Source organism: Loxodonta africana, chromosome 5 (genome assembly GCF_030014295.1).
Source record: "Loxodonta africana isolate mLoxAfr1 chromosome 5, mLoxAfr1.hap2, whole genome shotgun sequence".
Lineage (NCBI taxonomy): Eukaryota > Metazoa > Chordata > Mammalia > Proboscidea > Elephantidae > Loxodonta > Loxodonta africana.
Genome location: NC_087346.1, coordinates 30,577,501 through 30,605,382, shown reverse-complemented (window position 1 = coordinate 30,605,382; position 27,882 = coordinate 30,577,501). Strand labels below are relative to the sequence as shown.

General features: G+C 39.5%; 1 long non-coding RNA gene and 1 pseudogene across 1 annotated transcript in view; one reads left to right on the top strand and one right to left on the bottom strand.

The window, feature by feature from the left end:
• Nucleotides 1-373: 373 nt before the first annotated feature.
• On the bottom strand, nt 374-1,760 carry LOC104845946 (uncharacterized protein C11orf16-like; annotated as a pseudogene).
• A 769-nt stretch (nt 1,761-2,529) lies between these two features.
• LOC135231420 (uncharacterized) overlaps nt 2,530-27,882 on the top strand; it is a 122,393-nt gene continuing 97,040 nt past the window's right edge. Inside the window, exon 1 of the long non-coding RNA XR_010322031.1 lies at nt 2,530-2,668. This is a non-coding gene — a long non-coding RNA (uncharacterized LOC135231420). The remainder of the gene's footprint in view (nt 2,669-27,882) is intronic.

Below are 27,882 nucleotides of genomic sequence, written 5' to 3'. Positions count from 1 at the left end.
TCAGGGAGTTGACCACCCTAGTCAACACCTGGAGGCATTTTGACAGTTTATCCAGAGAAAAATCAAGTCCTTCAAGAAAAAAAAAAAAAAAGATGGAGAATGGCAAAAACAGACAATGGCAGTGCCCTGTCTGTAAAGGCCAGTGAAGAAAGAAAAGACAGGTATCAAACAAGGATGCAAACCTTAGCACAAAGATCAGCTTGTTCTGTCTTGCTGGGCTTTATTGCTTAAATGGAAATCTATAATTTCCCCGTTATCACAGCCTCCCCTTCAACATGACCATACTCCAGAGTTACTTCCAATCCCAACATAGTGGAAACCTGTATCAGATTCCCGACAGACACATGGGTAGGAATGCAGCAGTGGGCCTCAGTCACTGCCCTAGCTGAGAACCCCACACCCCTGGTACACCTGGCTTCCTAGGACGAGGCTCAGGGCCGTTTCTCCTCTGATACCTCTACTCTGGCTTGCAGAGGCCACTCTGCCACGGAGCCTTCTCAAGAGGGTTAGGGTCTGTGTTGACTGTGCTGTTTCACCACCAGTATTCGCAGAGGGCCCATCTCCAGATCATTCTCCAAATTCTCTTCCGCAGAAGAGGAAGAGGAGGAAGAAGAAACATTCTTGTGTGCAGGTTCTGCTGCCTCCTCCTCTCTGGGACCCTTTAGGGGCAAAAGTTGAGCTGTGGGTTTCAGCTCTGGCTCTACAAGTTCTCTGCTGTGACCTCTGAGGTCCGGGTTAGAGGCCACCAGGTGGGTCCAGCTGAGGGACAGCAGCAGAGGCAACCCTGTCACAGTAGCCAGCAGCAGGTGTAGGGATGGCAGGGGGCACAGGAATGGAGTGCCCAGAGGAAGCCCACTGGTGACACATCCAGTAACTGGCCCCAGCAGAGAGCGGCAAGGAGCACGGAGGAGGGGGCTGGGGTACTCCCTGGTGAAAAGCTTGTGCAGCCTCTCCACAGCCACCCTCCAGACAGCTGGGGGCACCCACTTGACTCCACCTAGAAATGCTTTAGCTGTCTTGCCATTCCAGAAATGAACAGATTTTTTTATCCTCTGACGCTCTAGAACAGAAAAGGGCAACAGCTGTGTTATAATTAGTTCTTTATTGTGGGGATAAGGGTTCTCACACTCCCAAAAGCAAAACCTCAGTGCAGCCCCCTCTGCTCTGTCTGCCTAGCTTCTCGTGCACGCTACTCCCTGGAGAGCCTTCAGAACATTCCCCTCACCTGCTGCATATTTTACCATCCCTTCCTGGTGGACTTGAGTGAGCCTGTCTCCTGGACTACAAGATTACCTGGAGGGACCCATTCTTTCATGTCAAAACCAAAATGCGTCCTGGGGTAGGGGAAGGGAAGTATAAATAAATAAGAAGTTACATTATGGCTCGCTAAGACGTGTGTGTGTGTGTATAAAAGCAAACCAAACCCATTGCCCTCCAGTAGATTCCAACTCATAGAGACCCTATAGGACAGAGTAGAACTGCTCCATAGGGTTTCCAAGGCTGTAATTTTTATGGAAGCAGCTGCCACATCTTTCTCCCGCAGAGCTGCTGGTAGGTTCAAACCACCAACCTTTTAGTAGTTGAGCTCTTAACCACTGTGCCACCAAGGCTCCTATATTTATATATACATACAGATACAGATACATAGATAGAGCTAGAGATATAGATGTGTGTGTGCGCATATAACTCACATATTTCCCTGAACGCGTGAGCAAGCAGAGGAGGGGGCACCACAGACTATCAGTGTTTAGGGCTCTCATGCCTTAATCGGGCCCTGGGTCTCTCATTTGTCTTCTAGAGCCTGGAACACGTGGCCATTCGGAAGGTGAAGGATAGAGGAAAACTCCTGATTAACTATCTTGCAACAGTTCATTCATTCTTTCATTCATTTAACAGACAGATCTGCTGTAGCCTACTCTGTGCAGAATCATTGTGCTGAATTTGCAGATTTACAAAGTCTCAGTCTTATTTCTTGTGGCCCTCCGGCTCTGTCCAATAGGTGTGCACACGGGAAGTAAATGAAACTCCAGGAAGACAGCGAAGGTCAACGGAGCTGTGATTACAGATAAATTACTGACAAGGCCAAGCGGCCAAGTCGTTAATAAAACATTACCGTTATTAAGTATAGGGGTCTCTTCCCACCCATCCTCCCAAGGATGGGGAGTAAAAGTCCTTGTTTGTGTGTGTGCCCAACTATGAAGTGTTAGGTATAGCCGCCCGCCTGGTGCTGCCTCAAAGGCTGTGGTCCTCTTCCCAGCTGGAGCGACCTCAGCGCATCTTCTGCAGCCGCCACCAACCTCACCCAGAGCGGCCGTCGGAACAAGCCGGCAGGTCAGGACGCTCGCGCTCCCTCTGCTGGACGTGTTCCTGGCTTCCCCCCGGGTTCCGCACCTGAGCTCCTGCCCCGGGTCCTCGCTCCGACGTGCGCGCGCGGCCGGAAGCGGGGAGACGGCGTGAGAGCCGCGGCGCCGCGTCAAGGCGGGTCCGAGGGCCGCGGTTCGCGTCCGAGCGAGCGCTGGAGTCCCCGGCACGCCCTGCGCGCTTGCCCGGCAGTCGCGCCCTCCCCGCGGCGCCCCCTCTCCCGGCCGACCCCGAGTCACCCACGGCCGCTGTCTGCCGAGGGGCAGGACCGGGGGACGGAGGATACCTGCGAACGGCTCAGCTCGAGGTAATCACGGATGGAAGGCCGGGCGGGGCGCCCTCGCCGGGACGCAGGACCTGGCAACTTGAAATGCGGACTCCAGAAGCGGCACACGCTGCTCAGGGCAAGCTGCTTCTGACACGAATTTTATTATTGCGCTTCTGTTTTAAATAAGTTAATTTAGAGAAGGCAAGAATGGCCCCTTGGATGGTTTTGGGTTGAAAACGTAATCTTGAAAGTTTTAGCATGCTGTGGTTACTTGAGTAAGGATATTTGTTACAGAGACCCTTCAATTTAATGTAGTTGTGAAGACAGTTGCAGGTTAGCTGTCGCGTTCCAGCACCCGTGTTATTAATCAGCTTCGAGAGCATCTGTCGGGGAACCTAGTGGTGACAAAACCGGTCTTTGATGATGGGTTTTGCATGTTACACTCTGGCGCCATGACCCTCACCAGATTGATAGATTTTGTGTGCCTAATTTGAGTCGCTTGCATACTGCAGTTCTCCGCTTTTTCCTGTCTTAAAATATTCTCAAGTGCTGTTTCACTTTGTGAACGTACTTTAAGTTCAGGTAAGTGTGTCTTTTACTTTCCCTACCCAATAATCATGGCTCAATCATAAATATATTAACTTTTAAAAGAAATAAAACGACTCTACTGACTACGAGAACTTCCGAGTTGATCCAGTGCCTAATTTTGTTGTCTTGATTTAAATAAATAAATTAACCCAGCTAAAACAAAAGAGACCACCTTTTATCACTCCATGCTATTTTTAAAGTCTCTTCTTTGCAAAATTCTGATATTAAGAAGAGGGACCATCCCTTTATAATTGTTTAAGATAGATTAAAAAAAAAAAAAAAACTTGTAATTGTCTCTTCCATGTATTTGTTAAATAAACCACATCCTCTGTTGCCTTAAGACCTAGCTAGAATTTTGTAACATTTACAGGGAGGTTTTGGGTTACAGGGACTGGTACTTGATACAAGGCATTTTCTCATCCTTTAGTAATTACTCTGACTTGGAAAACCATTTGGACCTTAAATTTATGTAAGATGGAAGTTTGACTTTAAAAAAAATAAACATTGTGCTATGGCAACATATGTCATCTGGAAGAATTTTGAGAGAAATACTCATTTAAAAATATGTAAAAGTCCGTATTAAAATGCTGATACTTAAATATGGAAGCATGGGTGAAACTGGTCAAAAACACGTAGACGTTCTTTCTTTGCCTTTAGAGAGCCATGTTAGAGCAGAATGCTGTCAATAATTTTTGAAATGTCTACTTTGAAAGTGCATTTCCCCTTCTTTGCTCCCATGGGTTTCTGTAAATATTAAAAGAGCTTCGAAAAGAAAATGGAGACTCTTAATTATCAAGAGGCTTCTCCTAACAGAAACTTGTCTGCTCTTTTTCTGTTCTCTCTAGTTACCACGCTGTGTATCTTCGCTATGATATTCTAATTGTTTTTATTTAGGTCTTGTTGTTAGTTGCCATACAGTCCATACCAATTCATGGTGGCCTCATGTGTCCAGAGTAGTACTGCTCCATAGGATTTTCAGCTCTTTGATCTTTCTGAAGCCCTGGCTCTCCCAAGGAGCCTCTGATTGGGTTTTAAACACCAACCTTTTGGCTAGTAGTTGAGTACTTAACTGTTTGCACCACCCACAGACCAATTATAAAAATGTTTGTAGCAAACACTGAGGGCTTATTTTCTTGCATATGTAAAATGTTGATACTAAACTTGTCTTTTTTTTAGGATTTAAAAATTTTCTCCACAGTATTTAAAATAAAGGACCCTAATAAAATAATAAATTAAGTTAATAAAATGTAAAATAAGAACAGTTAGTCTAAAGAGATTTGTTATTTAATTTGGTTGATTTATAACATGGCATTCTCTTTTAGTTAATTTTCTTGGGAAAAGTAGCAAATATCTGAATAATTTTGATAAAATGTAGTTTGCTTTAAACAATAATGATACTATTTTAATACATTTTTCTGTACCGTTCATCATGCAGATAATGATGAATTTTTATTTATGAAATAGAATTTAAATTTTATTATGAAATAGAATCTAAATATAAAATGGTTAATGTGGGTTTAGGCAAATCGTGATTTATTTTTTAATTATGGGGTATTTTACTGTATAACTTTGTTCTAATCAAGCTGTGTCTCGGTTACTCTTTGGTACTGAGAGCCAATTTTTGAACTTGAAGATGTGATGGTATGTCAAGCACAGTGCTAGACTTCAAGAATATAGAGGTGAAGAGGACAGGTTCTACCATGGATTGAATTGTGTCGCCCCAAAAATGTGTATCAACTTGGTTAGGCCATGAGGCCCAGTATTGTGTGGTTGTCCTCCATTTTGTGATTGTAATTTTATGCTAAAGAGGATTAGGGTGGGATTGTAATACCACCCTTACTCAGGTCACCTCCCTCATCCAATGTAAAGGGAGTTTCCCTGGGGTGGGGCCTGCAACACCTTTTATCTCTCAGGAGATAAAAGGAAAGAGAAATAAGTAGAGATTTGGGAACCTCATACCACCAAGAAAACAGCACCAGGAGCTGAGCACCTCCTTTGGACACAGGTCCCTGAGCCTGAGAAGCTTCTCCACTAGGGGAAGATTAAGGGCAAGGACCTTCCTCCAGAGCCAACACAGAGAGAAAGCTTTCCCCTGGAGCCAACACCCTAAATTCGTACTTGTAACCTACTGGACTGTGAGAGAATGGATTTCTCTTTGTTAAAGCCATCCACTTGTGGTATTTCTGTTATAGCAATATTAGATGACCAAGACAGGTGCCTACTGATGCTTCCTGTTTGCTTAAGAGATTTATCATGCAGAAAATAGTTTGACAAACTACCGTAACTGGAACATGCCACACTAGGAAGGTAGAGGGTGATGTGTGAATGTATAAGAGTGACCTGACCTGATCAATTTGGGGAGTCAGGGAAGACTTCTGAGGCAGGGACATGAAACTTAGAGCCACAGAGAGGGAAAGATGAAGCCAGAGGACGAAGTGGGGAGAGAATTTTCATAAAAAGAAAACGTGATATGAGAGGACGCTGAGACAGAAAAAGTTTGGCTTGAACTGAAAGAGGACCCGTTTGCCTGGAATTTAGTGGGGAGCAAACTATACAATCATCGTGGAAGAAATGAGAGAAGGAAGGAGGGATCCATCTCAGAGGATCTCGTGGAACCTTTATAGCAATTTGTGTTTGAATCAGCAGGTGAAATAGCCATTAATGGATTTTCAGCTGGGGAGAAACAATGACTTCAGTGCTGCATTGAGAAAATGCATAGAGGTGACCAGGCGTGTTTACAGTGAGATGAGCTGTTACAGTATTTGAAGTAAGAGTTATGTTGCTGGATAAGGAGAGAAGCACACTGAGTCTGAGTTTTAGGAAATGGAAATGAGAGGACTTGGGGGTTATTTAGATAAGCATATATGAGAGGGAAGGAAGAGTCAATAATTATCCTGATTCTGGGAATGAGCCACTGGGTGGTATTTTAGTTACCTATTGCTGCTGTAACAGAAATACCACAAGTGGATGGCTTTAACAAACAGCCACCTATTCTTTCACAGTTCAGGAGGCTGGAAGTTCGAATTCAGGATGCCAGCTCTAGGGGGAGGCTTTCTCTCTCTGTTGGCTCTGCGGGAAGGTCCTTGTCATCAGCTTTCCCCTGGTCTAAGAGCTGTTCAGCATAGGGACTCCTGGTCCAAAGGGCACACGCTCCTGGCTCTTCTTGCTTGGTGGTGATGAGATCCCCCTGTCTCTCTGCTCACTTCTCTCTTTTATATCTCGAAAGAGATTGACTTAAGACACAACTTAATCCTGTAGATTGAGTCCTGGTTCATTAAAATAACTGCCTCTAATCCTGCCTCATTAACATCATATAGGTAGTATTTCCAACACCTAGGAAAATCACATCAGATGACAAAATTATGGACAATCACACAATACTGGGAATCATGGCCTAGTCAAGTTGATACACATTTTTGAGGGACACAATTCAGTACATAACAGATGGTTATGGGAAGTTTTAAAGAGGAACAAGTTTTAAGTGAAAGATCATAAATTCAGTTTTGAGTAATTTAAGATTGTTTGTGACATGATCCTGCTGGTGACAAATAGTGACTGGCATGCAATATGTAGGGGCTCAGTAAATGTGAGTTGTTACCATATCATCTTCAGGTTTAGTCTCAGAATACAGAGGTCTTAGTTAGAAATAAACATGTAAAAGTTATAAGTTAATGGGAAACTTGATCGTAATGGAAGCCACTGGCATAGGTGAGGTTGTCTATGGAGAAGAGAAGGCTTGGTAATGGTTATAACTCCAAATAGGTTTCCTCCTTTGCTCTGAGAGACCCACCTGACAACACATCTCTGCACCAAGAGTCAGCCACCTGCACTATATAGAACTCTACAGTTATTCTACAATGCTTTTTCAATGAGCACTGCATTTTCACGGCATTTCTTAGACCTCTTACCCAAATGCTCTGCATTATTCAGTATTCACTTCAAGCACCATCTTCTATTTGAAACCTTCCCCAACTTCCCTAAACTTCATTGATCTCTCTCTCTGTCCTCAAATCCTGTACCACACATACTCAAAACTGCATATGTTAGTATTTATTTTAAACTGTTATGTAGTCTTGGCTATTATATCTCATACTTCTTAGTGTTATTTCTCTAAAAAGATTATAGAAGAACCCTACATGATATTATTTTTGTGGCTTTATTAGGCGCCTAGTATGGCATGGTATGCAACAACGATAATATGGCACTAAGCCCAAAACAAGTAGTCAATCAATGCTTCCAGTCCAGTGGTTAAACGATTGGTTAATATTTTGGGGTGGGTGAGGATTTATATGTTACTATGGCAGCATTTCTACTTTATGGTGGGATATTATAGGTCTGTTGTCCTAGCACTGAATGCAGCAGAATTAAAATGTTTACGTATATGCCATCTAAAAAATCCTTGACAACCTCAATCTTTTCTCCATTTATCATGATGTTGCTTATTGGTCCAGGTGTGAGGATGTTTGTTTTCTTTATGTTGAGTTGCAATCCATACTGAAGGTTGTAGTCTTTGATCTTCATCAGTAAGTGCTTTGAGTCCTCTTCACTTTCAGCAGTCAAGGTAGTATCATCTGCATATTGCAGATTGTTAATGCATCTTCCTTCAATCCTGATGCCCCATTCTTTTTCATATAGTCCAGCTTCTCAGATTTTTTGCTGAGCATACAGATTGAATAAGTATAGTGAAAGACTGTGAACCATTCCTGACTTTAAACCACACAATATCCCCTTGTTCTGTTCGAACGAATGCCTCTTGGCATATGTACAGTTTCTACATGTGCACAATTACGTGTTCCGGAATTCCCATTCTTCACAGTGTTATCTATAATTCGTTATGATCCACACAGTTGAATGTCTTTGCGTAGTCAATAAAACAAAGGTAAACGTCTTTCTGGTATTTTCTGTCTTCAGCCAAGATCCATGTGACATCAACAATATATCCCTCGTTCCATGTCCTCTTCTGAATCTGGCTTGAACTTCTGGCAGTTCTGCTGCAACCACTTTTGAATAATCTTCAGCAAAATTTTACTTGTGTGTGATATTAATGATATTGTTTGATAATTTCTGCCTTCTGTTGGATCACCTTTCTTTGAAATGGGCACAAATATGAATCTCTTCCAGTGGGTTGGGTAGGAAGCTGTCTTCCAAATTTCTTAACATAGACGAGTGAGCACCTCCAGTGCTGCATCTGTTTGTTGAAACGTCTCAGTTGGTATTCTGTCAATTCCTGGAGCCTTGTTTTTTTCCATTGCCTTCAGTGCAGCTTGTACTTCTTCCTTCAGTACCATCCCTTCTTGATCATTTAGTTTCTCTTAAATGGTTGAACATCCATCAGTTCTTTTTGGTGCAGTTACTCTCTGTATTCCTTCCATCTGCCTTGTTCAGTATTTTTTCTATGTAATCAGCTCTTTCAGCTTGAGAAATGCCTTGCGTGTCCTTCCCTTTTGGTTTTCTAACTCCAGGTCTTTGCACATTTCATTATAATATTTTACTTTGTCTTCTCCAGGTGTCCTTTGAAATCTTCTGTTCAGCTCCTCTTTTTCATTGTTTCTTCCTCTCAGTTTAGTTACTCTAAGTTCAATAGTGAGTTTCAGAATCTCTTCTGACATCCATTTTGGTCTTTTCCTTCTTTCCTGCATTTTTAATGGCACTTTGCTTTCTTCGTGTATGATGTCCTCGATGCCATTGCACAACTTGTCTTCATTCGTTAGTGTTCAGTCCATTGAATCTATAAAGGTTACAGTTAAGAAAACCCTATGGAGTACAGTTCTGCTTTTAATTTACGGGCTTGCCATGAATCGGAACCAACTCAATGGCAATGGATTTGATTTGGACTCTAGGTTTAGGCTCTTGCTATACAGATTCTGTGAGATTATCAATGTGTGTTCTTTTGAGATGCTTAATTTGTTGAATTTTATTTTTTTTTACACAGAATGAAAAACTAACAAAGAAGTTCAGAGGCTTCACAGGTGATTATGTGTAACAGAGATGCCCAGAAGAGAAGCTGCTTAATTTTCCACCTCTATATGGCCTCCTGGAAACCCTGGTGGCGTAGTAGATAAGTGCTCTGGCTGCTAACCAAGAGGTCTGCAGTTCGAATCTGCCAGGCACTTCTTGGAAACTCTATGGGGCAGTTCTGCTCTGTGCCATAGGGTTGCTATAAGTCAGAATCGACTCGATGGTGGCAGGTTTGGTTTTTGGTTTATATGGCCTCCTAGTGATGCCCAAACAGTGCAGGCTCAGGAGAAGGTTGCATCTTTGTCTCTGCTTGCTCGTACATGCCCTCCCCTGCAGAAGAAGGAGTGAAAGCAACAGGTCAGCCCACCCTAAGGCTTTCAGAGAGAATAGACACATACCAGAACTCAGATGTAGCTGTTGCAGGAGCAAATTGCAGTAGGAATAGTATCTTTAGAGAGTTCATGTCAAAGACTAAATTTGGCCACACTAAAGAGAGGTGTGCAATGGAAAAAAAAATGCAGAAAACCTTGCTCTCAGGAGAATCTTAAGGCATCTAATCCATTTAAAGGTATCAGAACACGTCCTGCCCTCAGGGACATATATTGTAATGCCTTTTGTCCTGAGGAGGAAATATGAAGAGATTGGGCTTTTTACACCTGCAAAAAAGGAAAGTAACCCTGATGGCTTCTTAATATCAGTCGTAAGTGTTGGAGGCAAATAGGTCTCACAGCTCTACATCATCACAGCTAAAAGCATGTGGCACATGATTTTCACTTGTGGCCTTTGGAAGCACACTGCAGTGCTATCTGGGATGTGAAATGTTACCTTTTTTTTTTTAATTCAGTCCAAAACACTTTGCAGAGGTACACCAAAAACCAGACCTGTTGCCATCAAGTTGGTTCCGACTCAGCGAGTTTAGGGGACAGAGCAGGACTGCCAATTAGAGTTTCCAAGGCTGTAAATCTTTACAGAAGCAGACTGCCACATCTTTATTCTATGGGGCAGCTGGTGAATTTCAGCCACAACGTTTTAGTTAGCAACCACACGTTTAACCGCTGTGTCACCCAGGCTCCTTTTCATAAATTTAAATCTAAAATTTAAATTCACAAACTTAAATCTAACATAGGCATACACAGATAAGTATTATTTATAAGCAAATTACAGAGTTTTAAAAATGCCATATTTTTAGGCATTATTGATATGAAATAATTTTAATTTCAGTAATACATTTCAATTATTCCAGGTTATAGATGTATTTGCTGAAATTAAGCATAGCTGGATGGATACGAGGAGCCCTGGTGGGACAGTTGTGAAGAGCTTGGCTGCTAACTAAAAGGTGTACAGTTCAAATCCACCATCCACTCCTTGGAAACCCTGTGGGACAGGTCTACCTTCTACGGTCTCTGTGAGTTGGAACTGACTTGATGGCAACAGGTTTACTTTTTTGGGCATAGATATGGACTTGCCCTAGCGAATGCTTTAAAAATGTCAGCTTTTTAAAAATAGGTTTATTTGAGAGACCTTCAGATTGTTTGGGCTTTTTACTTGGCAGGAAGTTGATGTACCACAGATCTCAGATCAATGGTAGAAGTAAACAAAGATACGAGGTCTCTTGCTAGAAATAAGTAGTCGCTGCCTGTCAGACTTTTTTTTTTTTTTTTAAATCTCATTCTGCTGTAAAATATCCTCTACCCTACTGAGAAATTCATCTTCCTGAAAATTCCCTCTCTTGCCCTGTTCCCCCTCTGCTTAAGAACTCGTAATGATTCTCTCTTGTCTGTCACGGTTACAGAGATCCTTTTTATGTATTTATTTATTTGGTACTTAAATGTCTGGATAGTTTGCATGCTACAAGTCTTACTATATTTTTAATTTGTTACTATTTTAATATTTTTACAGACATGCTCTTTGCTTCTACTCTTTATGAGACAATTCCTGACCCGTTACTGAGTTCCCTCCACCTCCGAATCTAAAACCTACTTGTTTTTCAAGCTCTGCCCCAATTCTGCCTCCCCTTGGTTCAGTGCACTGACTTCTCCAGTTACTGTGGTCCCTTTCTTCTCTAATCTCATTACAGTCATTTGTCTCTACTCAGCATGTTGTCCATCATTCTAGTTCCAGTCTCTTCTTTATAATTCAGAACTCTATATATTTATGTATACAAGGTGTTCTGCTGTAGCAGTTGTTTTGGAACACGAATTTGATCCCACACCATTGGTATATCAGAGAACAATTTGAGCATAATGCAAATTTTATGTATATGTGTATGCATGATTCCATCTGCAAGAAACACTGGCTGAACAAGAAAACCGCACTGAGGTGAACTAAGCCACATAGGATTACCCAAAACAGACAGACACACACACCCCTCAAACTTCTATTAACTACTGCACTTCACACATGTGTTATGAGCCACACCCATGAACGTTTGCTATTACAATATTCTGTCACGTTTGTTACCCTCCTGCCACCACTTTACAACAACTCACAAGCTGCAGCCCTTCTGATGCCCGCTTCCACAAGCAAATCTCAGTTCTTTTTCTAGGTTACAGTGCCGTATTGTAGTACTTATGTATTTCTTAACCATTTAACATCTGTACGATTGTGCTGCCATTTTTAGTATGTTCCTGTCTTTATGTGTCATTGATAGTTTTGATTGTTGGGCCCCTAATCTCCTGTTTCCCATAAACCCTCTGGTTTTTATTGCAGTTTTACATAGATCAGTGAGTTTTAGTAATGCCTATGAATATTGGATGTCACATTATGGCAGAGCTGACTGCGTATGTATATATGCACATTTTATAAGTATTTGTTGAATGTGTGACCTGAAATATATAATTCATAGAATAAATGATGGAATTATTATAATGCTTAGAGATATTTGTTTCATTTATCTATTGCTACATAGCAAACTATTTAAAAACTGAATGGCTAAAGCAACAGCATATTAATATTTGTCCTGGTTCTGTGGGTTCCTGGGACCAGCTGGGCAGTCCTGTTGCTATTGCTTGGGGTCTCATTGGTTGTAATCAGATGGCAGCTGGGGAATGGGAGCATCTGAGGTTCAACTGGCAAGCTATGATGGAATTACTTTCCTGTCTCTTGAAGTAGCCCTGGTGACCTCCCCTCTCCATCTGTCATATCCATGTGTTCTTCCCAGAGTGGTAGCAGAATTTTTCACATGGAAGCTCAGGGCTCCTCAAAACAACCAAAAGGTAAAACTGCAAGGTCTTCCTAAGCCTTAGACCTAGAACTGGCACAGCATGTCTGCCTCCTTTATGCTAAGTAGTCACATGGCCAGCCCTGGTTTTAGGAGAGGGGAAATAACTGTCATCTCATGATGGAGGAAATGACAAAGAATCTGCAGCTATCTTTAATCTATTACAATATTCTTCACCAATAACTTTATAGGTAATAGTACTAGATTTTAACGCCAGGAGGGATTTAGTAATCATTTAGCCTACCATCAGCAATTTATGTGAAAGGGCAATGGAGCAAACCTTCACAGTATAAGGCAGAACTAGAGGTATGACCCTGTCTTGTGTTTTTTTTTTTTTTCTTTTTGTAACCCTTGGGAAACTGCCTAGAATATAGTAGGTAATCAGTAAATACTGGTTGACATAGACATTTATTAGTAAACACAATATAAGATTCTAATAATAGTCTACTTTAAGAAGCCACCCACATTTCTAACTTGTTAGAAACATGCTTGAATCTCCCAGAAGTCATTAAGATGTTAATGAAATTTTAAACTATAATACAACAGGATATTTCAGGAAGTTTTAGCAATTTTCATATAACCATCATGCTTTCTCCAAGCGCACATACACAGACACACACACAGACACAAATGGAATGTTACAGACAGTGAATATAAGGTAGATAATAATTTTATTTTATTCTTTAGGAATTCACATAACACTCTCCTGGTCTCGTACCAGAGGTCTTTGTGCTTTGAAAATTGTTTGACTGCTCATATTCATCTGACCCCAAGAATTTCCTAATTCAGGAGAAATTCAACTGCATAAATACACACTTAGAAAATTTGGCTAGGGAACATAGTGGTTTTTTTTTGGTGTTGTTTTTTGTTTTTAATTACCCAAAGAGAATGCTAATGAAAAACAAAACAAAACAAAAGGGAAATATTATTTTTCTCCTGAATTTAAATATAAATGTATTAATAAATTTTATTATATATACAACTTAACATTAAAAAAAAGGGCTTAAGTGAGGCAAAGCAACATAATGAAACGTTTGCAAATTTTCTTGACTTTTAAGTATGTGTAATAAGTTAAAAACAGATAGGTTGGCTAGGTATTACATACCTTCAAGATTACAGAAAATGGCATATATTATCCAGGTACCATTACTGTGATCCTAAATCTTGAACAGTGCACAAGTACCAGCTCTTTATAAATCTAGGACTATGGGGTGTGTGATTGCGTTATAGGAGGTTACCACAGCCCAGAATTCACTTCAAGGTTAATGGAGTTTTATGGTTGCATTTTTCTCCTTCATTGGCTTATCAGCTATAACTCTTGGATTTATTATTACAGGGTCTAATTTTGGATTTATAATGTACATCTTTAACTGTCATGGTCTATTCTCAAGTGATGGTATACAGTTTCTAGTATAAGTATCTTTGACACTTTACATTTTTTCCTATATGTACACTAACACAGCTCATCCTTTCTACCAAAATTTATAGCAAACTGTATACTAGAAAGTGCCTTCTGTTATCTCTTTAGAGATGTGTTTAGAGTTAGGAGGACACAGTGATAATGAGGCATTTCTTTGTGGTAGATCACTGAAAGAACAAGAATTGAGCACAATTCATATAATTTAGCAGTTTTTTAAAATTATTTTTTATTCAAGTAATAGCAGGAATTAATTTCCCACTTTTATGTACTAAGTTTAACAATTCTTAAAATGACTTAATTTCTCAAAATTCATTGTCATTGTTCTCCTTGCCAGGCAGATGAAAATAACGGTAGCTTAAAAAAAAAAAAAAAAAAGTTTTTTTTTTTTTTACGGCCAGGTAATGAATTTACTTTCTAAATTATTATCAACAAAATAAAGGAAATCATAGCTCTGTGACTCACTGGGAAGAGAGGATAATCTTTCATGCTCCTAAGAGGGTAACATGGTTGGTCAAGTGGTGTGATCTAGCACATCCATTGTCCGCCTTAGGGAGGCAGTTCTGTGAGAAGGGAGGAAAGAGCTTTCCAGGTATTGCACCGAATACGTGATCATTTTCAGTCAACTATTTAATAAGTTTCCAATTGTTATGCTTTTGGAATTACAACAGTTTTAACTTATAATTAAAGAGCATGAATTAAAAAACAAAAAGCAGTTGATTAGGACTGCAACACAGTCAGAAGCTTCTGTCCCCATTGCCATTGCCATGCTGTTTTTATTTTCTTCCTTTTTTTCCTCCTCAATTATCTTCTCTTTCTCCATGAGCCTATTTGTCCATCTATCTCAGTTTTAACTTCCCTTTTCCATGGTGTTTTCACCTGATAATCTCTACACCAATTACCGCACTTAAAAAAAAAACCTGCTCCTCTTTTTATTTTAATAAGCATGCTACAAATAGAATGGTATGTGTCCTGGTTAATAAATGAAGCTCTAGTGCCTATGTTTTCATAGAGCTACGTAAACCTTGTAAACTTGGCTTAAGGGAATCTCAGTGGTAGTGTAGACTGAGAAAGGCTTATGCAACCTCTTTTAGGAGACCGTTGATAGTTGCTTTCTAGTCGATTCTGACTCATGGTAACCTCAGGTGTACAGCATAGAACTGCTTCTTAGGGTTTTCAAGGTTGTGACCTTTCTAAAGCAGATTGCCAGGACTGTCTTCCAAGGCACCTGTGGGTGGGTTTGAGCCACCGGCCTTTCATTAGTAGTCCAGCACTTAACCATTCGGGCCACCCAGGGACTCCTTTTAGAGAAGATATCAAGTCTGTATGTCTTGTATCCCTTCTCAGTTTAGTCCCTGTTCTGAGGAACCCTATGGATCACAGCTTTTGCAGCTTAATGACTATGTAACTTTTCACAGTTCTGTCACAACTTGGAGTATGATTCCTCCTCTGTAAATATGAGAATGAAAATAACCATACATCCTAGGTCACGTTTTTTTTTTTTTATGAGAATGCAACAAGCATGTGGATGTGAAAGCTCTTTACAGATTATAGATTTGTTTTCATCAGTTGGTTTATTAATTTTTTGGTTTGTGAGATGTGAAGATCTACTCATTTCTAAGGTCTCTATCAGCTCTAATTAACTATGTGAGATCCTCTAAAACATTACTAAGGGAAGCCCAGCATCCGTTGACTTGAACAGAGTAATTATACGGTAAAATGGAGTGAGCAGAACATCCTCTTCTTTTGTGAATTGTTGTTGTGGTTAGGTGCCTTCCAGTAGGTTCCTACTTATAGCCACCCTGTGCACAACATAACAGAACACTGCCCAGTCCTGCACCATCCTCATGATTGTTGTTATGCTTGAGCCCACTGTTGCAGCCACTGTGTCAGTCCATCTCATTGAGAATCTTCCTCTTTTTCACTGTCCTACTTTACAGAGCATGATGTCTGTCTTCAGGGACTGATCCCTCCTGATAACATGTACAATGTATGTGAGACGAGGTCTTGCCATCTTCATTTCTAAGAAGCTTTCTGGCTGTACATCCTTCAAGACAGATTTGTTCATTCTTTTGGCAGTATATTCAATACTCTCTGCCAACACCGTATTCAAAGGCATCAATTCTTTGGTCTTCCTTATTCCTTTTTCAGCTTTTGCATGCGTACGAGGCGATTGAAAACACCATGGCTTAGGTCAGACGTACCTTTTTCCTCTAAGTGACCTCTTCGCTTTTTAACACTTTAAACAGGTCTTTTGCAGCAGATTTGCCTAATGCAATGTATCATTTGATTTTTTGACTGCTGCTTCCGTGGGTGTTAATGGTGGATCCAAGTAAAATGAAATCCTTGACAACTTCAATATTTTCTCAGTTTATCATCATGGTCTTATTGGTCCAGTTGTGAGGATTTTTGTTTTCTTTATGTTGAGGTGTAATTCATACAGAAAGCTGTAGTCTTTGGTCTTCATCAGTAAATACTTCAAGTCCTCTTCACTTTTAGCAAGTAAGGTTGTATCGTCTGTGTAATGCAGGTTGTTAATACGTCTCCTTCCAATACTGATACCTCCTTCTTCTTCACATAGTCCAGCTTCTCGGATCATTTGCTCAGCATACAGATTGAATAAGTATGGTGAAAGGATACAACCCTGACACACACCTTTCCTAACTTTAAAACATGCAGTATCCCTTTGTTCTGTTTAAACGACTGCTTCTTGATCTATGTACAGGTTCTTCATGACCACGATTAAGTGTTCTGGAATTCCCTGTCTTCACAATGTTATCTATGATTTGCATAATCAATAAAGCACAGGTAAACATCTTTCTGGTATTTCTGCTTTCCGCCTTGATCCATCTGATATCAGCAATGATATTCTTGGTTCCATGTCCTCTTCTGAATCTGGCTTGATTTTCTGGCAATTTCCTGTCTATGTATTGCTGCAACCACTTTTGAATAATCTTTGGCAAAATTTTACTTGCATGTGATATTAATGATATTGTTCAATAATTTCTGCATTCAGCTAGTCTCCTTACTTTGGAATAGTCATAAATACAGATATCTTATAATGTGAATTAGAATTCCCATTAACCTTCTACATGGTGTGCTTTGCCTAACAGATCTATCAAGACTGTTTGAGGGTACAGTTGACCTCCCTAATTTGAGCCTCCTCTGGTGAGAGAGAAAATTCTAAGGCACTGTGGTTTCCCTGAATAACTTATCCATCTATTAAATAACATGTGAAACATTTGAAGATATTTATGTATCTACCATCTGTTACGTGGTAAGTTCCAAAAGCTGATCTCTTATTTGAAATGAATTGACCAGCTCCTCCTCCATAACCAAGTATGTACCATTCTGTCTGTATACTTATAAACTCAACAATTTTCCTCTTGGCTTTCACATTTGCAAGAGTAAAAAGTCCTTTTTCATCTCTTTCATTGTTTATTTACCCTTGTCAGATGCATAACTGGGTACATTTGAATCAGATCGAGATTTAACTTGAGCTAAACCTTTGTTTAAATTCCAATCTTGCCATGTTTTATCTGTGGTCCTGGGAAAGTTCCTTAACCTCGATTAGCATCAATATCCTTTCTGCAAAATAAGAACACAGACTTCGTAGGCTGTATATGTTATCTGTGAGAATTAAAAGCGTATAAAATGTAAAACACAGTGAACTCGTTAGTAATTGATACTGTTTATCCTGATGATTATTACCATGAGTGAGAATAGTATAATTAGAAAGCAGTTTTGAAGAGGTCCTAAAATGAGTAAAATAAGTTTCTTTTAAAAATTCTGGAGATGTAAACTCAGAGAGTAGAATTATTTTCAGCCATTCGTTTATTCAAAAAAATATTTAAGTGCCTGTTGTCTGCTAAGTACACGTTCAGGAGGTTGTTATAAAGTGATAGAAAACAAAGGCAAGTCCCTGCTCTCTTCGTCTTTCTTTCTAGAGAGGAAAGGCAGAAAGTCAAGTAATAAATAAATGGGATGATTTCAGATGCTATAAGCACTGTGTAGAAGACAAAAGTGTATGGGATAAAGAGGGACAGGATGTGCACAGGGGAGGGAGTTCTCCTTTGGTGAACGTTCCTAAGGAAAGACTCTCTGAGGTGACATTTGAGCTGTTTATCTGTAAGTTGGGAAGAATCTACAGTGTGATGATTTGGGCTAGGGGACCCTAAAGTCCCTTAAGCTTGGTGTAGTCAAGAAAAAGAAGGAAGGCCAGTGTGACTGGAGCTCAGTGGATATCAGGGACCCTTGTGTGAGATTAGATAAGAAAGGCAGGCGGGGACCTGATTATGTAACATTCAGTGGTCATGGAAAAGAGTTTATATTTTATGCCTGTGTCAGGGGACAGCTATTAGAGGATTCTTGGAAAATAATCACACTGGCTGTTATAGCAGAGAATGGACTTTAGGAAATGGGGGAAGGTGAGAGACCTGTTAAATGGCTAGTGCAGTAGATCAAGAGCGAAAGAATGGTGGAATGCTAGAGAATAATGGTAGTAAGGATGGTGAGAGTAATCGGGTTTGAGGCAATCAGGTGGAGGTAGTGCTGAGAGGACATGCTTAAGAATTGTATGTTGAGATGTACTGGAGTTAAGGAAATGGGAGAAATCAGGGATAAGTCCTGGGGATTTGGTGGGACTGACAGCGTGGAGAGGGGGGCATCCCTGCTTGGAGAAGATTGGGAGAAAAGAGCTATGTAGTGTATTGTTTGTGAGAGCATGGTCTCTGGAGACAGACAGGGTTTGCTTCCCTCTTTCCCACTTACTGGTCGTAGTCAAGGCCCTTAACTTCTTTATGTAGAATCAGAGTCATAACACCCATCTCATCATTTATGCTAAAGACTAAATGAGTTAATGCATTAAAATTGTTTAGAACAGTCCTTGGCATGTGGTACATTTTATTACTGAGATAAGAACAAAAAAAAAATTTTTTTTGTTTTGTTTTCATTTTAGGGGGTAGAACATGTAAGGCTTGAGACACCTATTAGACATCTGAGTAGACATACATATGTATGTCACAGAGGAATGGCAGTGAAGATGTGGGGAAGTAGTCAGTTTGTGATGTATGTTGGAAGTATAGTTGGAAACATGTAATGATAAAATGTGGTTGACTGCATGGAATCTGAAGGCAGACTGGATGTGCATCCACCTACACCGTTACTAGCCACGGGCATGTTTCGTAATCTCTCAATGCCTCAGTGTCCCCATACTTGCACTGAGAATCCTGATGGCAATGATTCTGTAAGTTTGTTCTAATGATTAAAAATTGAATGCACTGTACTAAGTGCCATAGAATTGTTCATGTTAAAATGGTGCATTTTATGTTCTGTGAATTTCATTTCAATGAATTTTAAAAGTCTGTTTTGACTAAGGGGAGATTGGTCAAGATTCACTTTTGGAGTGACGAGTTTGATACAGGTTTTAGACATGGCAGTGAAGATGTGTTGAATATACATGCCTAGAGTTGAGGGAAAATCAAAGCTCAGGATATAAATTGGGAATTCATTAGCATATTGATGGTATTTAAAACCCCAAGACTGGATGAAATATCTCTGGTTTGTTCTAAGGATCCAAAAGTTATACATGGTATGTACCAGGCACTGTTAAGGAGGGAATGATCAAATGAAGTAGAGAAGAGAATCAAAGACTGTAAACTCTGGATCACTTTGCCATTAAGGTCCTGGCATGGGCGTACTCATATGATATGGAAGTAGAAGGGATCCTGAAATAATTCTGCACTTCACTATTTTACAGGGAAATTCTTATTCCTAAATTAACTCATGAAACAATCTCATCTGAAGTTTTAGACCGCAAACTGCCCTCCATTTAACATTGCACTTATATGCCTTCTGATGAGATACTAGACTTCTTATGGATGAAATAATGTGGTACGTTTGCTTTGGTCTGTGACTGTCCCTAACATGGTGTAATACAAATAGCAAGCCCTCATTTTAATGTCCTCATCAATTGATTATTTAATGTGGTGACTAAAGTATCTTTTCCCTAGTACCACACAGTAGACTAGCTGCTGAGGACCTGGATTGTTTTGCTCTAAGGAAGACATGTATTTTGACATCTCTCTTTACTTCTTTCCTCCCCAAGTCTAGGCTCAAAGTATAACTAACTTAATGCTTGTAGAACCAAGAAACTATTGTTCTCTTACTAGCAAAGATTAGAGTAAGGTGAAAAGATCATGGGCTTTGGGCTTGAGAAGACCACTGCTGGAATTTCAGATGCACACTAAGCAAACCTTTTGTCAGTTTCTTAATCTGCCACATCTTAGTCATCTCATCTTGAAAATAAAAACTCACTGCTGTTGAGTCAATTATGACTCATGTTAACCCCACATGTTTTAGAGTAGAACTGCTCCATAGGGTTTTCTTGGCTGTACTTCTTAAGGAAGCAGGTTTCCAGGCCTTTCTTCTGTGACACCACAGATGGATTCAAATGGCCAATCTTCATGATGGTATTCAAGCGCAAACCATTTATACTATTCAGAGATCTCATCTATAAAATAGAGATGACAATACCTACTTCGTAATATTTGTACAAGGCTGGATGAGGGTGTGCCCTCAAATGATTGCTTTATTTTCTATCCTTCAAAATGTGCTTCATCTCATGAAATGTATTTGGTGTTCACACATTTTCATTTTATTGTGTACACAGACTACAAACGCATCCTTCATCAATTATTGTGTGCTTGGAAAGTTCAATCCATTTCGAAAAGGATGTATCCTAGCTGTGAATATAAAATTACACAGATTTATGGAAATGTATAATTCTACAGAAGCAAATTTACTTTCCTTATCATTTCTAAATGACTCTTTACTAGAAATTAGAGGTATTAATTTTTTTGTCGTTTACATTCATAGTATCTGTTGCTTTTAAAGAGCTTTAGAACATTCATAGTCAAGGACAGCCATGCTCGCATTATTTCTTGGCTCCCATAGGATGAGCTGTGCTAATTAAGTACAGTTAATGGGGAAAATGAATGCTTCTTTGTCTGTGCTCGTTAAGCTACTATTTCTTTTGTTACTAAAGCTTGTTAAAATTTATTAACTGTGAATTGTACATCCAATCAAATAAGCCCTCATGGTGCCTTCCTCCCTGCCCCTCCCTTACACTCAATTAACCAGGTGTAAAAGTTGCACAAAATTACAAAGCAGTCAGGTGGCTTCTTGAGAATGAAGTTCAGTTATTGAACAGTTTCCAGCCATGCTTTTGTGAATGCAGAAGTGTTGCTCACTTGCAAGCTGGGAGCTAAAATTATAAATCATGTTCAGCACAGTGTACCTGTTTTTAGAAAGCTGTTTACAGTCATGTATATTTATTTAAAAAAAAAAAAAAATTTTTTTTTTTTTTTTTAATATTTATTAGTTTTCCCTGATTTAAGCTGCAGGCCTTCTTTTCTCTCTTCCTCTTTGCGCCAAGCAAAACACACACACACACACACACACACACACACTCAATTCTCCATCATAAAGGTGGCACATTTTATGACACGTTGTGGCATAATTATTTTTCCCACCTACATCCTCCCGTTATTGTTTCATTGATAGTTTAAATAACCTGGCTTTTTTGCTGTGTATGGCTGTTTACAAGGTTCCATTTTGTCACAAAAGTTTGTTCTCTGGGTACTTTGTGTAATATATTAATACTGCGTCCAACTCATGTGCTTTCAAAATTTTCGTTGACTCATTCTGTGCCATTGTGGAATCCTCAAATCATATATTTCTCCTCTAAAGGAATAGCTGTCAATTCTTTAGTATTTTTATTATTAAATGAAGATTCAGTTTGTTAGGGCTTGTCCAGTTTACTTAACCTCTCTGTGCCTTGATTTTTTCATCTGTAGAATGGACTGTGTAATTGAATGAAATAATCCGTAACAAGTCAGTCTCGGAAGACATAAAATCAGAATGTTCTTTAGCAGCAAGGATGATGAAACTTCTTGCTTGCTTTGGACACATAATCAAGAAAGACTGATCACTAAAAAAAAAGATATCATGTTTGGTAAAGTAGAGGAACAACAAAACAAGGGAAACCCTCAATGAGATGGTTTGACATAATAGACAACGATGGACTCAGACATACCAAGGAGCAGGAAGAAGGCAAAGGATGGGGTGACGTTTTGTTCGGTTATACATAGGGTCGCTGTAGCTTGGAACCAACTTCATGGCCACCAACAACAATGATATTTAGTACAGAGCTTAGTAAACAGTGACTGTTTGTAAATGATTGTGACCGTTACATCTTAGAAGCCAGAAGTTGCCACGTAGTATTTTCACTACACCTGAGACTGTTGTGTTGCAGAGGCCTTGTGTAGGTGCTCTGGTAATCAGTCCCAGGTGAGCCTGGCTTTCCAGCCATTTCCAGCAATGTATCGAAAACATGAATATTTGGACTCTCTAGACTGTTCCGTCTTGGACCCTCTAGACTATTCCGTCTACCAGCTGCATACCAAAAAGACACCTCTGTCGATGCTACATAGAATAGTATATTCAAGCCAGACCTTAATTGCTGACTCACAAAATCTTAAGATTAAAGAAAATTTTTGTTGTTATAGGCTACTAAGTTTTGAGCAACAGTAGATCACTGGAACAGTGATATATAGAAATACAGCATCTTTTATATCCTGTGACAATACTAACATCACTTATTAACTTTTAATATTTTATGAATATATATTCTTTATGTACAATTCAGAATAAATAAAAATGTATGTGATTTTAAAATACACAGCCATTCACTTAAGAATTGTAACATTTATTTCTTCCTGTCTAATTTTTTTTTTTTTTTTAATGTTAATTAATATGTCTTCTTTCAGTGACTAGGCCTTTGGTACAGTATTGAATAAAAGAGTTGCTACTAAATATCATCCTCACCTTCTTTCTGATTTCAGGGGAAAGCTATCAAGAACTCTTAAGTATGGGGATGGGACCAAGATGGCTGACTAGGTAGATGCTTCTGCTGATCCCTCTTGCAACAAAGACTCAGAAACAAATGGATCTGTTATAAACATGACATTGTCTGAACCCTGACCATAAAACACAGAACTAAGGAGTTGATCTGAGTGATGGGAGTGAAAAACCACGTGCTGAAGCAGTGTCCCCTTCTGCAGCTGGTGAGCCGTGCCACAGCCTTGAGCCCTTGTGGTTCCCTGGAGCCAGAGTGGTGGGGCGGATCATGGCTTACTGAGACGGAGCAAGCACGGGACGCAGCCCTAAACCCCTGGGGTAACCTCGGCGGGGGCGCAGCCAGTGCACGCAGGCTGCACACTGACACAGCTGACAGGAGAACGAGAAACCACGGGGAAGCAGTGGCTGGTTTCAGAGCCTGGAGTGCAGCGTCCCAACGAAGAGAACTTGGCGCTGGGCTTTGGACTAAGTGCGGAGGAGCTGATCACAGCTTCCTGAGACAGTGCAAGCACTGGACACAGCTCTAACCTTCGGGGGCAGTCTTGACCCAGCCAGTGCACACAGGCTACACGCCCTTCTGGATTCTCAGATAAAACAGTCGTCACCAAACAAGTAATGCTCTACTCTCTCCTATCTATCTGATCCCTCCCCTCCCTGTCCCAGCTGGCTTCATTAACACTGGAATTCCCCAGGCCAGGGAGTGAAGGGCTCTGAAGGTTTTTTCTTTTTTTTGCTTTTCTAACCCATTCTCCTGCCCTGAGAAAAATGGCAATTCAGAGTCAGGGTGAAAAATCATTCCCTGACTTCCCTAAACTGGAATAATAATACAGAACCAACTCCAGCCAGGCATAAGAAATCCACAGTCTTTGGCTTTCATTACTACAGGGAACCAGGTGGCTATTATAATGCAAAGGCAATTCTGATAGAGATCTGACTGCAATTGTTTAAGCTGAGCAGTGGAAAGGCACGTTTTGGAGGTCTGATACCACTCTACCTATTAAACAGAGCCCTCACTGATCCACAGCAGGAAACTGAGGGCTGAAGCTCCACCCACATGACCTAGCCACCTGCTGAAGGGGTCTGAAGATGCCTACCAATCTTTAGAGGTACAAGCATTGGGTGCTTAAGGTACAGCCTCAGAATGCACTCACTAGAGTGCTGTAGAAAATAGAGACACTCCTACCTCACTGGGACGTGGGGGAAGTCTTTCAGCATCCTGTCCTCCTCGGAGTGTGACCCCCTGTCGCTACTAGAATGGTGCATACAAGCATCACCACTACTCCTCTAAGTTAATAGGTGACAGCCTATACCACACAGTAGGTGACCCACTATCAGGACACGTAAGCTGATTCTATTCAAGAATAGTGAATGGACTCATAGGCTCATATATCTGGTAACAGCTCAAACCAGCTGGTAACAGGACATAAGTGATTCAAAGGCTACAGCAATCAAGATAGCGCAATCTAGTAGCCCATCTGGGTGTATTGAAACAAAACAAAACAAGAAGATAAGACTCAGTGAGCAAATGTAAAAGAAATCATTACAGTATCTTATAGATGGCTCAGAGACAGCAGTCGATATCAAATCACATAATGAAGCAGACCATGGTTGCTCCTACAAACTCCCAAATCAAAGAATCAAAATCTTTCCCAAATGAAGATACATTCCTGGAATTGCCAGATGTAGAATATAAAACAAAACAAAACAAAACAAAAAAAACTAATATACAGAATGCTTCAAGACATCAGGGATGACCTCAGAAATGAAATAAGGCAATCTACAGAAAAAGCCAAGGAACACACTGATAAAGTAGTGAAAGAAATCAAAAAGATTATTTAAGAACATAGTGAAAAATTTAGTAAGCTGCAAGAATCCACAGAGAGACAGCATTCAGAAATCCAAAAGATTAACAATATAATTACAACATTAGACAACTCAGTAGGAAGTCAGAGGAGCAGAATCAAGAAATTGGAATGCAGAGTGGAGAATTTGAAGGGTAAGGCAATTGACACCAATATAGATGAAAAAAAATCAGATAAAAGAATTTTAAAGAAATGAAACCCTAAGAATCATGTGGGATTCTATCAGGAAGAATAACTTGCATGTGCTTGGAATTTCAGAACAGGGAGGGATAACAGAAAATACAGAAAGGATAGTTGAAGATCTGTTGGCAGAAAACATCCCTGGCATCGTGAAAGATGAAAGGATATCTATCCAAGATGCTTACTGAACCCCATACAAGATAGATCCCAAAAGAAAATCACCAAGACATATTGTCATCAAACTTGCCAAAACCAAAGGTAAAGAGAAAATTTGAAAAGCAGCCAGGCATAAATGACAAGTCACCTGCAAAGGAGAATCAGTAAGAATAAGTTCAGATTACTCAGCAGAAACTGTGTAGGCAAGAAGGCAAAGGGATGACATATACAGAGCACTGAAGGAGAAAAACTGCCAGCCAAGAATCACATATCCAGCAAAACTCTCTCTCAAATATGAAGGTGAAATTAAGACATTTACAGATAAACACAAGCTTAAAGAATTTGCAAAAACCAAACCAAAGCTGCAAGAATTACTAAAGGAAATTCTTTGGTCAGAAAATCAATAATATCAGATACCAACAAAACACAAGGGCCTAGAACCGAACATCCTGATATGAACTCAGATACAGAAATCAAAAAAACAAAATTATTAATAAAAAAAGAGCTCAAAACAGGGAATCATTGATGTCGTTATGTAAAAACCAAAAACCAAAGCAAACCCAGTGCCGCCAAGTTGATTCTGACTCATAGTGACTCTATAGGACAGAGTAGAACTGCCCCATAGAGTTTCCAAGGAGTGCCTGGTGGATTCAAACTGCGGACCCTTTGGTTAGCAGCTGTAGCACCTAACCACTATGGCACCAGTGTTACCCAATATGTAAAAGATTACAGTAATCAAAAACAGAGGGACTAAATACAGGCGGCATAGATTTTCCATACGGAGAGGAAACCAAGGCAATATAGGGTGATAAAAGTTAGGTTTTTACTTAATAAAATAGGGGTAAATATTAAGGTAACCACAAAGAGGTCTAACAATTAAATACTTCAAAATAAAAACCAGGATAAACATAACGACTCAGTAAAAACAAATTCAACTACTATGAAAATGAGGAACACACAATTTACAAACAAAAACTCAGGACAAAAAAGTAAGTGGAAAAATGAAATTGTAAATAACACACAAAAAACCACATCAAAATGACAGCACTAAACTCATACTTATCTGTAATTACACTTGATGTAAATGGACTAAATACACCAATAAAGAGACAGAGAGTCTCAGACTGGAAAAAAAAAATGATCCATCTATATGCTGCCTACAAGAGACACACCTTAGAGACACAAATGAACTCAAAGGGTAAAAAAAAAAAAAAAACTATATCAAGCAAACAACAATCAAATAGAGCAGGAGTGGCAATATTAATTTCTGACAAAGTAGACTTTAAATCCACTACAAAGGATAAAGGAGGACACTACATAATGATTAAGGAGACAATTTACTAGGAAGGTATAACCATATTAAATATTTATGCACCCAATGACAGGGCTGCAAGATACATAGAACAAACTTTAACAGAACTGAAAAGTGAGATAAACACCTCCACAATTACAATAGGAGACTTCAACACACCACTTTCGGTGAAGGATAGGACATCCAGTAAGAAGCTCAATAGAGACACAGAGGATCTAATTGCCACAATCAACCAACTTTACCTCATAGACTTATACAGAACACTCCACCCAACAGCTGCAAAATACACCTTTTTTTCTAGTGCACATGGAAAATTCTTTAGAATAGATCACATATTAGGTCATAAAACAAACCTTTGCAGAATCCAAAACATCCAGTTTTACAAACCATCTTCTCAGACCACAAGGCCATAAAACTAGAAATCAATAACAGAAAATCCAGGGAAAAGAAATCAAATACTTGGAAACTGAACAATACCCTGCTCAAAAAAGACTGGGTTATAGAAGACATTAAGGAGGGAATAAAGGAACTCATAGAATGCAACGAGACTGAAAACACTTCCTATCAAAACCTTTGGGACATAGCGAAAACAGTGCTCAGAGGTCAATCTATATCAATAAATGCACACATACATAAAGAAGAAAGAGCCAAAATCAGAGAACTGTCCCTACAACTTGAACAAATAGAAAGCGAGCAACAAAAGAATCCATCAGGCACCAGAAGAAAACAAATAATAACAATTAGAGCAGAATTAAATGAATTAGAGAACAGAAAAACAATCGAAAGAATTAACAAAGCCAAAAGCTGGTTCTTTGAAAAAATTAACAAAATTGATCAACCATTGGCTAGCCCGAGTAAGAAATATAGGAAAGGAAACAAATAACCTGAATAAGAAATGAGATGGGCCATATCACAATAGACCCAACTGAAATTAAACGAATCATATCAGATTATTATGAAAAATTGTACTCTAACAAATTTGCAAACCTAGAAGAAATGGATGAATTCCTAAAAACACACTACCAACCTAAACTAACACAAACAGAAGTAGAACAACTAAATAGACCCATAACAAAAAAAGAGATTGAAAAGGTAATCAAAAACTCCCAACAAAAAAAAAGCCCTGGCCCGGACAGCTTCACTGCAGAGTCCTACCAAACTTTCAGAGAAGAGTTAACACCACTACTACTAAAGGTATTTCAAAGCATAGAGAAGGATGGAACACTCTCTAACTCATTCTATGAAGCCAGCATATCCCTGATACCAAAAGCAGCTAAAGACAGCACAAAAAAAATAAAATTAAATTAAAAAATTACAGACCTATATCCCTCATGAACCTAGATAAAAAAATTCTCAACAAAATTCTAGCCAATAGAATTCAACAGCATATCAAAAAAATAATCCACAATAACCAATTGGGATTTATACCAGGTATGCAAGATTGGTTCAATATTAGAAAAACAATTGATGTAATCCACCAGATAAGTAAAAAAAAGACAAACCACATGATGTTATCATTTGATGCAGAAAAGGCATTTGATAAAGTCTAACACCCATTCATGATAAAAACTCTCAGCAAAATAGGAACAGAAGGAAAATTCCTCAACATAATAAAGGCCATTTATACAAGGCCAACAGCCA